The sequence below is a fragment of the Cyanistes caeruleus genome, chromosome 9 (genome assembly GCF_971803275.1).
Source record: "Cyanistes caeruleus chromosome 9, bCyaCae1.hap1.1, whole genome shotgun sequence".
In the NCBI taxonomy this organism is placed as follows: Eukaryota; Metazoa; Chordata; class Aves; order Passeriformes; family Paridae; genus Cyanistes; species Cyanistes caeruleus.
Window position 1 is genome coordinate 8,175,481 of NC_141709.1, and position 14,207 is coordinate 8,189,687.

General features: G+C 39.5%; 1 protein-coding gene across 3 annotated transcripts in view; it reads right to left on the reverse strand.

Moving 5' to 3' along the window:
* The window catches only part of BRINP3 (BMP/retinoic acid inducible neural specific 3), a 662,162-nt gene that overhangs the window by 65,247 nt on the left and 582,708 nt on the right, over positions 1–14,207 (reverse strand). The gene's annotated exons all lie outside the window — the stretch shown is intronic.

The following is a 14,207-nucleotide window of genomic DNA, read 5'->3' on the forward strand; positions in this document are numbered from 1 at the left end:
AATGAAATGCAAATTATGTTGAGATGTGGCATGGTCCAGAAGTGGCTGACATCGTGCAAAGAGCACCAGAACCTCACATTTGTTTTGCACGACCTGCAGCCCACAAAGAACATTAACTCACAGAGAAAAGCACCACAGAACAAAGTTATTAAATAACCAAAAACCCCCTAAGAACCAGTAAAAAACACCTGTGAAATCATCTGACACGCAGCAGGCAGGATGTTCTCCAGTGCCTTGTTTTCAGAGATTATCACAGAGCAGGTGTCCCTGAGCAACAGAGTTTTCAGTTCCCAGAAATAAACTCTAACATTTGGCATTAATGAGACAAATGCCTACAGTTTTCAGTCAGTTAAATCTCATAACCATGGTGATAATGACCCGATTATAAGTGCACTGAGAACATACCTCCTAGCACTTAAGCATGGCTGAATTCTTGTGATATCAGTGGGTAGTATTTCCCTGGGAAACAGCCTGCTTTTTTTGTCCATGATAATTAAGCCTATAGAAGGCTTTCCTAATAAAAGGGAAATACATTTCTGCAGAGATTTTGCTCCTGGTGTGTCCTTTTAAGTGCACGTAGCTAATATTCCTAACGAAGTGCCCATGCAGAGGTGGTGTGTGCCTCGCATAAAGGACTGTCCTCTTCAGCAGGACTCTTTAAAAATGGATTTGGCTTCTAAGGAGGAGAACTGAGCCAGCACAAAGGAGGATGAGGCAATGCTGGCCACTGCAGAACAGACAGCTGCGCTCACATTCACATAAACCTCTTTAATACCTTAAACATTCAAATGAGGATTTAGAGCAAACTCCTCGTACCTGCAAGGGAGCCAGGTCTGTTCTGAGTGCTTGTGCTGACAGAAGATGGGGGAAAAGTGTGGAACAGGAAGAAAGCTGAAGGCTTTGGTGTTGTCCTGAGTAGCATGATGGTGGTGCTGGGCTGATGGCTGTGTCTGCTCATCTCTGAGGTCTTCTCCAGCCATGAAGGTGCTGATTCCACCACTCTCCCACCAACCTCACCTTCAGGCCTTGTCCTGCAGCCCATGCTCCCACCCCCTGTAGTCCCTGCCCATTCTGCAGTCAGTGCTCATTTCACCTTAAATAAAGAGCTGATCAAATAAATAGGCCCTAAATGTACTTTCTATTTCGATGTGGATCTCCTGCCAACTCTCTTCTTTCTTTTCCCCCCAGGCTTGACAGTTTTTCACAAAAGCACCTTTATTCCAGTACTTCCCTTTGCCACACAATAGCTGCTGCTCCACTGCCCTATTTTTGTCATTGAACATGTTAAAAAACTCCTGCTAATGAGTGTGCAATTACAAATAAATCAAATTTTCTGAGTGTTCCAAGCACTGATACTTAACACACTACGGGCTAGATGAACATTTCTGAAGGAGGTACAGGGAAACCAGAAGCATTCACAATGTCAGGGGTTGGATTCATGTTTTCAATATGATTTTTGTAGTTGCCAGGAATTTAAAACAATACCTCAAAGGCATGACATATTTGCAACAGATTTTCTAGCAGCATAGAAATGACACTTTAATTTGAAGAGCCCCCTAACTCAAGAGACCTGGAAACACTCCCATCGTATTTTTCTGTCATCTGTAAAATGGGAGACGAACAGTAAACTTGATTTTTCTGCAGAAGAGATAATTGCAAAATTTCCATTAACTTCATTAGAAGGGAAATAGGGACTTCTTTCAAGTTTCTGGGCAAGGAGACGACTTTGAATTTTACTGAATGCAGCACTAAAGCTTCCCAAGAGATCAGACTAATCCTTCCATTCGCACTTCTTTGTTTCTACACTCCCAGGAATTTACTGTGAACCAGATTTTTACCTTAAAATAACAAGGAAATTGAAATGTATTCTCCTTACATAAACCATTATACACCTCAGAAATCAGAATATTTCAGGAGCTGGAGATGAACTCACACTATTTGGATTCTGCTCTGTTACATCTGTTGAAAATGCTGTGATTTTTTAAGGCTGCTATGATTTTTTTTCAGGTCTGTCTGATAGGGAACAATCCCCTCTCTGCTCAAGTCTATTCCCCGCTATCTCAGGGAGCAATATATTGTCTGTAAATTCCAGGAGAATCCACAAGAATATTGGTACAAGTCTGGCAGCACTGACAGCTCTGGCATCACATCCAAAATTCTCCCTTTTCAAGGACATTTTAAATCCTGTCAGATGCCACATTCCCGTGCAACCTTCTGGATTGCAACAGGGAAGTTTGCAGGAAATGAGGCTGCTGGAAAACCAGTCAGGGCAGCAGTGCCAGAGCCTTTATTTCCTGCATTTTCTGGAATCAAAGGTGCATCAGCCTCATACAGAGAATAAGGACAGGCATTATCTCCAACAGAACAGGTTATCTCTTTTAATTAATCTTGAAGAGATGACAGTGAAGTTCTCTTACAGAGAAATAATAGAGTTAGCAAAAAATGTAATAAAAATGGAAGATTTTGTTTCAGTCTCCATTTAGCTACTTCTACTCGCCCATATCTTACTTAAATTAACACTAATATTATTGTTTTCTCAGCTTTTATTGCCTAAAGAGACAGCTGAGCAACAAACAGTAAATGAAACCTATATATTTGGTTTAAAAGATAAAATTAGAAACAGAGAGAACAGCACAGATACAAATTAAAATAATATTTCACGTTCATAAAAATCTCAAGGCATCTGCAGAAACCAAAAACAAAGATGCCTGCTTAAGAAAAACCCAATTTCCAATTTTCCATCCTTTTCCAAACATCATTCCATTACTATATAGAGGACAAAAGAAATTTGGGGGCTCATACTGCACAGGTTAAATGTCTTCTTACATTTAACCCAACTGCAAAATCCCATGCAAGGACTTCCCAAGAGTATTGGGCACAGGATTTGTTTCATGGACCTGCTCCTATAGGCAATGCTGAGGCCACTGGGATTTTTCACTGTGCCCCCATTAGTTTCTAGAAGAAAGAATCATTTGCCTATTTATCAGACTCACAGATATTATTAGTCATAACAATACAGCAGTTGAATGGATTATTTTTTATATTTTTTTTTTTTAATGTTGGGAAGTATGAAGAAAAAATATAGTGCTTCTTAAATCAGGATAAAAAGTTTAAATGTTCCTTTTCTTTTTGAGGAAAAAGATCCTCTTGATAAATATAAAAAATTGGTTTTAGATCATTTGGGAACATTATACCTTTAATGTGTTTAGTTTTTAGATCATGTAAATACTATTTTTCAAAAAAAAAAAAAATTTAAAACCCCAAACTGGTGGCAAAGAAAAAATATGACAGGTTAACATTAGGTCCTAAAAAGAACATGAAAGGCATTTAAAGTCTTGAAGCTTAAAAATCAAAATGATAAGGGCAGGTTAATTAAGAACACAATTTTCCATAGAGATTTTACCTTTGATTATCCATTTCTGTGCAATTCTAAAACTTAGTTGCAATACTCTTTTCAGCAACATCTCTAACAATTCAGTAATTTAAGCTGTTTCCAGGTCTTATATTTCCTGCCCAGAAACTCCTGGGTTATTTGTGCTGTCCGTGGCACTCCAGCTCGGAACACCCTGCACCTCATCTGCAGCAGGACATTTTTCATGTCCATTTTATTTTGCCATCAAACTCCCCCTCCTGGGGTTGTCATCCCAAGCTCTCACAAGGAATCACATTAGTGTCCATAACATGGGTGTCTGCCTGGCTCACAGAGATGTGTGCAGGGATTTATTTTTAGGTTATATTCTCATTACTTCCCACCCATTTATTCCCTCTGGTAAATGATTGTAACACATTTGCCCTTTCTGTCTCATTGGCACAGCCAACTCTAAATTCAGAGTTTTGCTAAACTCTTGTTTTTGTGCAACTGGGGTTTTTAACATGTTTTCCTGCTTCTTTGCAAACCTACCTACAGACTAGGCAGCTACAACTGATCCATCATTTAATCTTTAAATCCCTATCAGTTGTTCAAGCTAAAGGGAATTTCCCTTTGCTGAATTTGTGTTAGAGAAGGAAAGCAACTTAATACTGAAGCCTTAAAGTTCATTTCATATGGCTGCTTCCCTTGTATGGAAAGTTCTGTCTGAGAACACAGTGAGTCTCAATGTTGTTATTTCATGAACTAAACTGGAAGAGATATTTTAATGTACAGAAGACTGCTCTTAGAATTAGGCTCTGAGGGCAGCATTACCCAGACTGACTGCTGAGCCCAGCTGGAAAATCCTTCACATCATTCTGATTCATGGGAATAGAAAGACCTATCAAATACCAACATTTGTTCATTAAAACATACATATCCTACTATGGGTAGGAAAAAAAAATATTTAGAATATAGAATATAGGATCTTTTCCAAGGGGTTTTATTCATTCCTTTCTGGTCCTTACATAGATGAGCCAATGTCAAGGGCAAAGAATGATGTATCATAAGGGCAAATGCATTTCTTCCATCAAAAAAAAACAGAAAAAGAGAGAGCCAGAGTTCCTGTGAGCACAAGAATCTAGGGAAGAAGGGAAGTTCAGAAGGAAAAAAAGGAAACCTATGAAAAGAAAGCAGCACTTATTATCAGGACTGTGGAGCCCTGTGGAAGGGAAAGGACTTTGTTCTGCTCAGAATTGAAAGAAACTCAACCACCTGCAGGTTTTGATTTGTTTCTATGCAGACGACCATGTGAGATAGGACATTCCTAGATATGTACATGTCCAGCTCCTTTCACGGTATGGTAGGTGAAAAACCTTTTGACAAGAGTTGTTTTCTCAATTAAAGGATTTATACACGTAAATATCTGAATTAAATTCAGATATGCCACTGTATATTTTCTTTATGCCCTTTTGCTTATCAGAATGTTTATCTCAAATGCATGCACAATTATTTCTAAGCCATTGCACAGTGGTGTCAGGGTAGAACTCTCAGGGCACACACTACAGACTTGTCAGTTTGGGATGTTTGCATCAAGGAAGGACAGATCTTCCCCAGTGTAAACCAATACCAAAGAAAAGCAGACCAACACATTTTATTTTTTATGCCTGAAGGAACATGGGCTATTTATTTCTGACATTGGCTCAGTATTCTTGTGAATATTGTGTTTCAAATGTAGGACTGGAGTAAGAACAAACTCTACTTAAGCAGGATAAAACATGACAGAAAAATATTTTAATGGTCCTCTTCAAGCCATTTTCGTTATTTTCATCAAGGCTTTATCATCACCTAATTTTACACATTAAGAATTTCATGAAAAGCTGAAGAAAAAACATGGAATGATTTTTCATTTGCAAGACTCTAGATACACTTGGAGAAGATAAAATTAAATTTCTTTGCAAATTTATGTATTATTTAGGAGACTCCCATATCCTCCATTTGGTGAAATTATTAAAAACATTGTGAAATTATGAACTATTATAACCATGACACAAAAGGGCCTTTTTGTTATATCTTTTCATATTACTTTTAATAAAATTCAAAGGAAGAATACCCAAAGCCCGTGAAATATAATATCTATTCTCTGAGAATTAAAGGGTTAAATTGAGATGTCCAGGGAGAGATAATTAATAACAGTTTAATAAATTGGGAAGATGGTAGTTGAGGCTGACTTGTGGAAACCCTGATCTCAGCAATACCAACATGAGTGAGAGGAAACTTCCTTGATGCCAGTGGCATTTATTCCTTGCATAAGGTCAGAACCTCGCCATGAAAAATCAGAGTCACTTTTTTATTTTGCCCACTGGATTTGGCTACAAAGCCTGTAGAACTGTGGTGAAGCTTCCAACCTTTCAGGCATTAAAGATCTGAAAATAGTGATCACTCCATAGTGCAGAAAGTCTCCTGAATAAATAATGAAACCTTTCTTAAACCCAGCTCTGCTTCAGCATGTAGAGGCATTATATGCATTATCTCGTAAGAGATTAAATTACAGTTTTGCTGTCAGACATGCAAATGCTGCTGAAGCTCCATGAGAAGGTCTACAAGGTAAAAATAACAGTAAAGTGCAGAATACAGCAGTGATATAACTCTCAGTGCCAGTTATCTGTAAAAGATTTCCACACAAGGGATAATTTTTCACACTAAATTAATAGATTAAAGGGAATGATTGCAGATTGAATCATAAACCATAATAACAAAACATGAGAAAAGGTATTATAGCCAAGAATTACCTAGGAAAAATAATATGAAAATGGAAAACCTTCCACAGCCTTTTATTATTCTCTAAGCTGGTTTCTTCTGATGCAGAGTCTCTATTCGTCTGAGATACTCTTCCTAATCTGACCTCTGTGTTCATACAAGCTGTTGATACATGCTATCTCCTATTTCTGAGAGCTCAAAGGCAGGGAAATGTTCTGTGAATTTTTTAGTCCTTGCTTGACATTCTCTGACCTGCTGGCAAGCAGTAGCTGCCAATTAGAGGGTGGAGGACAGGCAGAGGGCTGAAGTTTCCCAACCCATACACAAGCCAGCCAGAATAAAGATCAAATTTAAATCTGTACAAAAACCTTAGTGCCTCCAAATTCCTGCTGGAATGCTCTGTCTAACTGCACTGTTCAATATGTTCACTGTGGAGCTCTCAATACTAAAACCCTTCTCCATCTTCTGGGCTTATTTACTTGAGTTTCTTTTTTCTTTTTTTTTTTTAAGGAGGGAAAAAAAAATGGTATGGAACATTTAAAGAACTGTAGTGTGAGTTGTTTATAGGTTTTTGACAACTGTGATGGCAAGTGTTGTGTGAGTGCTGTTAAGGTTTCTCGTTTACATATGTATATTTATAGCTTGCTTGGTGTTTGGCAGTCTTTATCTCCCTGTTTGTTTTTTACTCTTCTCTCTTGACTAAACTCATAACTAATAGAAGAGCCCTTCAATTTGTTTTGCTCTATCATGTAATGCATCCTATCCTATTCTGTTGTTGTTTTGTGGTGTTTTGGGGTTTTTTTATTAAGTGGAGAATAGTTATCCAAAATGCTTATCCAAGCATCTCTATTATGTGCTATTTTATTGTTCTGAAAGCATCTCACGCTGTGCTGCCAACGAGCTGGCGATGCTGTAACTCCTTGCCCTCATTACTGCTCTGCACACACTGCTGCAAAGACAAGGAGAGGGTAGCTGCTTCTGGAGGCTGCTGAGACTCGTCTTTAATGAGTGTGTGGTGCTGCAGCTGCTGTGATGGACCGTGGCAGTGATGCTGCAGAGTGAGAATTGAGGGTGATCAGTGAAATGCTACTGCTTTATCTTCCTGGTCTGGGTTTGGAACCACAGCATCCCAGACTGGTTTGGGTGAGAAACCCATCCATCCCACCCTCTGCCATGGGCAGAGACACCTTCCACTTGTCCAGGCTGCTCCAAGCCCCATCCAGCCTGGCCTTGGACACTTCCAGGGATCCAGAGGCAGCCACAGCTTCTCTGGGCACCCTGTGCCATGACCTCATCACCCTCACAGAGAACAATTCCTTCCCAATAGCCCATCTAACCCTGCCCTCCTTCAGCTTAAAGCCATTTTCCCTTCTCCCATCACTGCTTGTCCTTGTCAAAAGTTCCTCTCCAGCCTTCTTGAAAGCCCCCTTTAGATATGCTTTATCCCCCCCCCACCTTTTCTCTCACTCTCTGAAATATTGAGGGCCAGATTCTCACAGCAATTGTGCTGTTTTACACCTGCTCAAGAACTGACCTCTATGTTACCTTTCAGAGAAAGCAGCCCCAGAGATTCAGTTTAATTAAAACTCAACTGTCCAAATGAATTAAAGGGGTTTTTTTAATATCATCACCTTAAATTCCTCAATAAGATATAGAAATAGATCCTTAGCCTTTCACCTGGTGTATTCTTAATATTAGTGAACAGTCCATACATAGCAGCCACTATCACTATGGTGAATTTAATCCAAGGATCTCCGACAGTTCCTACATAAAAAAAAAGAAAAAGTACAAAACCTCAGGTATTTTTCATTTTTATACTGACACAAACTGAAATCCCATCCTGTGCAGTAGAAGATGGTACAGAGACTTCTTAGCTACCTTTGGGCAATGCCCAAAGTCTAATTGCAGGTCCCAGTCCTTCTGGCAAGATAAAATAATAACACAAATTTAAATTTAAAATTCATACCTAGCCATACTAACAGCAAGCTGTGTTTGAAAAGCTCTTAATATTGAGTGAGATTTCTAAAGACACCTGCAAAAGTTTTCAATTCTCACAGAAATTTTGGGGAAGAAAAACATTTGAGGTCATAATTACTACGTAATCCCTAACTTTTAACTCCCCCTTGGAAAAATGTCAAGCCTTGGTCTTGTATGAAGGCAGTCTGATCTCCCAGGGTAGTGGAGAACTTGGTATTTCATAATGGTCCTGAGCAGTACCTGCCCTTGGAAATCTGTCCTGTGGCTTTTCCTTGACATTCTTAAGCCATGTCACCAAACCTACAAAATGGTGAAACCCTATGTTTTTTATAAGAATCAATAATTCCTGGTTGTTAATTTTGTGGATTGTTACAATTAAATTTACATTTATATTTCATTTCTTCAATGAAATCAAGAAAAAGCTGCTATCACAGGACTTGCCAAAGCAATGTTTCTAACTGTGATTTTATACTTTAAAGTTGTTGCTGGGCAATTTTTTTTTTTCCCCAGTCTTTGGTCCTTTACAAGGTTTCGCAGCTGTAGTCTTAAATTCTACCCAGAAACTGAATGAATAAAGTGAGGGCAAAAAGGGTTTGAGATCTGGATTTCAAAAGCTTCCAAAAAATTAGCTGTTTTTACAAAACTGTGCAAACTGTTGAGATTTAGAATTTGCCAGAAATCTGACAAAAGCTCAAGGCTTTATAGTATTTCAGCATTTCTACTTTTGATTACGGCAATTACTTGAATTCACGGAAAAACACATGCAAATAGGAGGTATAAAGGAAAAAAAAATAATCAAGCAAGCTTTTTCAGACAAAACAAACCAGAAAAAATAAGGTCTGTATTTCAGTCTGAGTTTTGAGTGAGGAATGAATTTCATTACACTTAAGTTTTTCTCTTTAACAGCCCACCATGAGTCACTCACGGGTTAATTATAGATAATCAGATATAGTTACCACCACAATAGAGCCCTGTTCTTTGTAATCTAAACTTCTCAGATAAAACAAACTGTTTAAATCTCTCATAGCGAAGAAAAAAAGTGATTTGGGGAAAGTAAAAAGCAAATTGCACAATAAAATTTAATTGGAATTACAGGGCACGTTCTCAGGGATGTTTATTCTTTCTCACTCAAATGGAATAAATGGGCTGTAAATAGCTGTAAATAGCTGGTGGAAAATTCAATTTATGCATCTGTTCTTCTGTTGCCTCCTGTTCCTTTGTTGCACTGTGGCTGTCCCAGAACTCTTTGGACTCTGCAATAACACCTCTGCTGTACTCACCTGGCCCAGCTCCCACTAAAGGAGGTGTATTCTGGGATGGAGGACAATATCCTCCAAGAGACAGCTATGGAACAGCCTCACTTCGTTAATGGCAATGCCATAACATAACTGTGTTTATAATTTTGCAGAATGCAGCGAGACTACTCAGTAATATTTAATTTACTGCGCAACCACGCTGGTTTTTATGTGCTCTGCACAATTGTTTGGACTCATTGCAGAAGTTTGTTAGGGACAGTGCTGGAATTACAGCTTGTAGCAAACTGGAATTGTGGTCATCTGAGAGTTCTCCTAGAACTGGGGCTCAGGAAGCAGGGTGAAATCTGGATGTCCTGTGCACAGCCCTCTCCACCCACGCACAACCACAAAATTCTCTAATGAGCTTCTGGGAGCGTGGCCCCGCCACCTGGGTGAGCTCAGCAGGGTCATTTTGCCAGTGGCAGTGACAGGAGATGGGGAAAAAAACGCTGCCTTTATCTGTATTCTGCTGCCCTTATCTGTATTCTGCTCCCACAGCGGGGCAGGGTTTTATTAGACAAGAGCAGAGCACACCCCATCATCCTAATAGGTTATTAATGAGGAGAACCAACAGCCATCCGTGCAGCTGAAGAGAGGTTTTCGAGGGAAAACGCCTCTAAAATGAGCGTGCCAAGGAAGAGATGCTGGACGTGTCATATTTCAAACACAACAGGCTGTATGTTCATGTAAATGTTATGCAAATGAGACACAGCCCTCAGGCACCTGGTGAGGTTCCAGCAAGGCCCTGGAGGCTCCAAACTGTTGATTTAGCACATGAGCCTCAGCACTTGCACTAAAATGCATGTGCTAAAATCATATTTAAAGAATGCATGTGTCAGGGACTTTGAAATATATTAAATATTGATACAAGCTATGGGCTCTTCCCATGGACATTTTGATTTCCAGTCAGAAAATGTTGCCACGGAATGATGTTACCTCTTTTAATGTGGAATAAGTCTGTGTGATTAATGCAAAGCCTTCTTCAGTAGCAGCAGCCTCAATGCTACTCTTAAGGATAGTTATGTCTTGGGTAGTAGGAAAAAATAGGACAAGAGAGAAGTAGGAGAAAAAAAATTACAAGAAAGGACACAGAATTAATGTAGTCATTTGTTTAGGAGATGCATCATGTGTGGATAAAAATTACCCCTTTTTTTAGGAGAAAATCTGCAATTTTTTTTCATAGAAATAGAGAAAAGAAGAGGTGTGAGAGTGATGTAGTCTAAACTGAAAAGGGACGCTTATACCAATTTGGGGGAAGAAAAGAAGGAAAACATACTGGCTTTCTTTGTGGGGGGTAGTGTGGTTTTGGACAAAAGTGAATTTGTAATCTCTCTTCTCAAATATTATTTTAGAGGTGTCCCAGCCATCAAGATAGCTGTCTTTGAGCACTGCAATCGGAAAAAAATGTTGGTGTGCAAGCAGTTGTGCTATTTTTCCCTAACTCCTGATGCAGCTCCAGATTGCCCATAGTCACAGGAAATGTGACAAACAATAAGCCAAATAGCAAAGCAAATTATTCCTGCTCATTTTGAAGCCCAAACTCCAGGAACTTGAGTGGCAGATTTCATTTGTGCACCAGGGTGCTCTGATTTAACTGCAAATGTCATGGCTTTTGATTTGTGTTTTAAGTCTTTTCTGTTCCATATCATATTTTTGTTTGGTTGGTTTATTCAGATATGCATTCCCAACAGGGTAGTTATGTTCTTCCTAGTAAGAGCATGAGTTATATGAAACATTTTTGATACTCTCAGCTCTCCCTAAAATATAAACAGCTCTTGTTAGTACGGTAGAGTTTAGAATACTGCAAATGAAAAAGCCATCCAAAATTAATAAAAAATGACAGTATCAAACACTAACTAGGTCCTGAACATTATTTGTTGTTGTTGTTGTTGCTAACTAGTCAGTAATCAGTCAGCAATCATGCTGGGGAAACTTCTAATATTACTTTAGAATTTTAGGGATTTCTCAACCTCTTGCAATACCTTTATGTTGGATTTCTTTGATGCTGGTCAAAAGGGAATTAATTATGCCAAGCTGTGAGACCTTTTCTTGGGCTCTTTTGGCAAATCCCCTGTGCAGAGGAAGGCTTTGAGCAAGAGCTGTGGTGAGCACACCAGACATGGGAGGTGCTGGTGTTGGAAATTATGCAACTTTTAAAATTTTTACCTAACTTTGGTCCAGGGGGTTGTTTGTCTCTGCCCAGGGGAAAGGAATTAAAGTTTCTTTTCAAAAGACTCTGTTCTCTGGGCAATGCCTAATGAAGTTAACATCTACAGCCTGTAAGTAGCACATGAGGATCTAATTAGCATCGAAGGCAAAGAGATCAATACCCATAGGAAACCAAATCTTGAGAATTGTATAATTTGGGACTAATGAACATTGAATCAATGAATTTCTCTGGGTTTTGTCTGTATAAGTATGTGAAAAGTCTAGAACCAGGTGTGATGGAATGATTTACTCTGCACAACCCAAGCAACGTGTGGATGAAATTATTTCTGTTGCACATCTTGGCCAGAACAACATCCTGGCCAGAATAAAGTAATTTCTTAATTCTCCAACACTAAAAATTATGTTGGAGAGTTTTTGGTTTTTTTCCTGAAGTTTTGGTGACACTGGGACTTAAAAAACTCCTCAGGACTCTATGGTGTAACAAGCACTGGGGTAATCCTCCCTGCAGCAGCACAGGAGGGGAAGCTCTGATGGTCACCCTGGTCCCCATTTCCTTTAGGCTGTCACTTCTCCCAAGCCAACCCTCAAGCTGGGACAGAGATCTGGTTCAGCAGCTGTATGGAAAGTACTCTAACTCATATGTCACTATATATGTTTTAATGAATAGTCTTCAAATGTGCCACTTACACCCTGGATCTAAAACTTTACTTGATGGTTTTCCAATTTAGAGCAGCAGTCTTTCAGAAACCTGTGCATATAGAACAAAAAAAAAAAAAATGCCTTCCTTGGCTATTTCTGTGCTCTTGCATTTTAACAGAAACAGGTTTTTTGTTCAATTAATGTTCTGACAGTAGAAATTCGTCATGCAAATGTTCCCAGCCTCTCAATGAAAGTGGTGAAAGAAGCCAGGGTTTCATTTATCAGCTCTGGTGCATCTGATGTGAGAACCATTTCCTGGAGGCTCCTGCCATCAATTTACCAAATCGGATTTGCTGGTGGACTAACACTTGGTTTGCATCCATCTCAGCAGCAGGTTGGAGAGAAATCTTTCATTTGTGGTGTTTGCAGAAATCTTTGGATGTGCAGAAGGTTCACCCTGTAAACTGTAGGTGGGCAGGGTTGAATTTTGCATTGTAACACAAATTTTCTTTAAAATATTTTGGTGGCTAGAAAGGGCAGATTTAGTTCAGCCAGAGTTTTGTCTCTACAGTTCTATGTTCTGTCGCTTGAGTTACCACTGATTGCAGCCACCCATTATCTTCACATAACAGGAATTTTTGCATGTGGAGGGAGCCTGGTTTTAAAGGTTGCTGTGCATCTACCAAATAAACAGTCAGGTGATAAAGGCAAGTCACATCTGAGGGATGAGTGATACCATGGTCTGCAGCAAGAATCATAGAATTCAACCATTAAGGTTGAAAATACCTCCAAGAGCATCAACCTTCAAACCACTGTCAAATAACCCACATCTCATCCACTCACTTCTTGAACACCTCCAAGGATGGGGACTCCACCACTGCCCTGGGCAGCCCCTTCCAATGCCTCACCACTCTTTAAGGAAGGAAGTGTTCCTAAAATCCATCCTGAACCAACCCTGGAGCAACCTGAGGCTATTTATTCTTGTCTATCACTAGCTGCCTGGGAGAAACTCCCATCCCAGCTCACCAAAACCTTCCAATCCAGTCCTTCCTCCAAGACCAGGTGATGAGATGGGCAGCCTTAACCAAACCCTGGGTTTGGTCTGTGGCACTCTCAGCTCAACTCTGGCACCAGCAGATGGCCAGAGCTGAGCTGGGCTGAGCTGCCATGGCACCATTCTGAGATGGATGGGACTTTGGGAATGTCCTTCACAGAGCAGCAGCCAAACTCAACATATGCCGTGGAGCCACAACTTCTGGTTGTATCCTTCCCCCAGTAATGGCACCTCCAAGGAAGTAAATTTGTATTTACTTGAGTTAGGAATTGCATCTGGTTTCATGTGTCTTTAGTGAAGATCTTGGTTACCAGTAGAGAGATCCAATGAAAGGATCCTAAATCACATCTTACATCAAGAGCTTCGTAATTACTGCACATTCAACTGCAAGTTACAATTGTGTTTGCCCTTCGAAGCTGGAAATAAACTGGGAGAGGATATTTCAAATGAGTAACATAAGTCTAGAGATCTCCTCATGAGGACAGCTGTTGCTTTCTGTCCTACCTGGGGCACTGATTTTGGTCAAACATCCTCTGGTGCTAGGAGTGACCTGCAGCAGTCAGCACAGAGGGTGCTTTGACTGACAAACTGTGCTAAAACTAGTTCCTAACAGAAAATAATACATCTCCATGAAACATGTAGAGCCAAGAGTTCCAAATTGTTCCAAAGGTCTTTTAAAAAATATAAAATTCAGTCACAGGAGTACAATAACTATATTTAAAAAAAAAAAAATTAAAAAATAAGAAAAGGCATGAGAAATATAAATCTGTCTGTGAATGGAGTTACTGATCACACATGTTCATGAGGCTGTCCCAATGAGTAAACACTTCTATAAACACTTCTGTATCAATAAAATTATGTATCATTTATCACCAATATCTCTAGTACATCTTTAGACCTTCTTCCACGCCAGCATCTTCCTTACAAATTTAGCGCTTTGATTTGGGTAAGAGAGATAATAAAA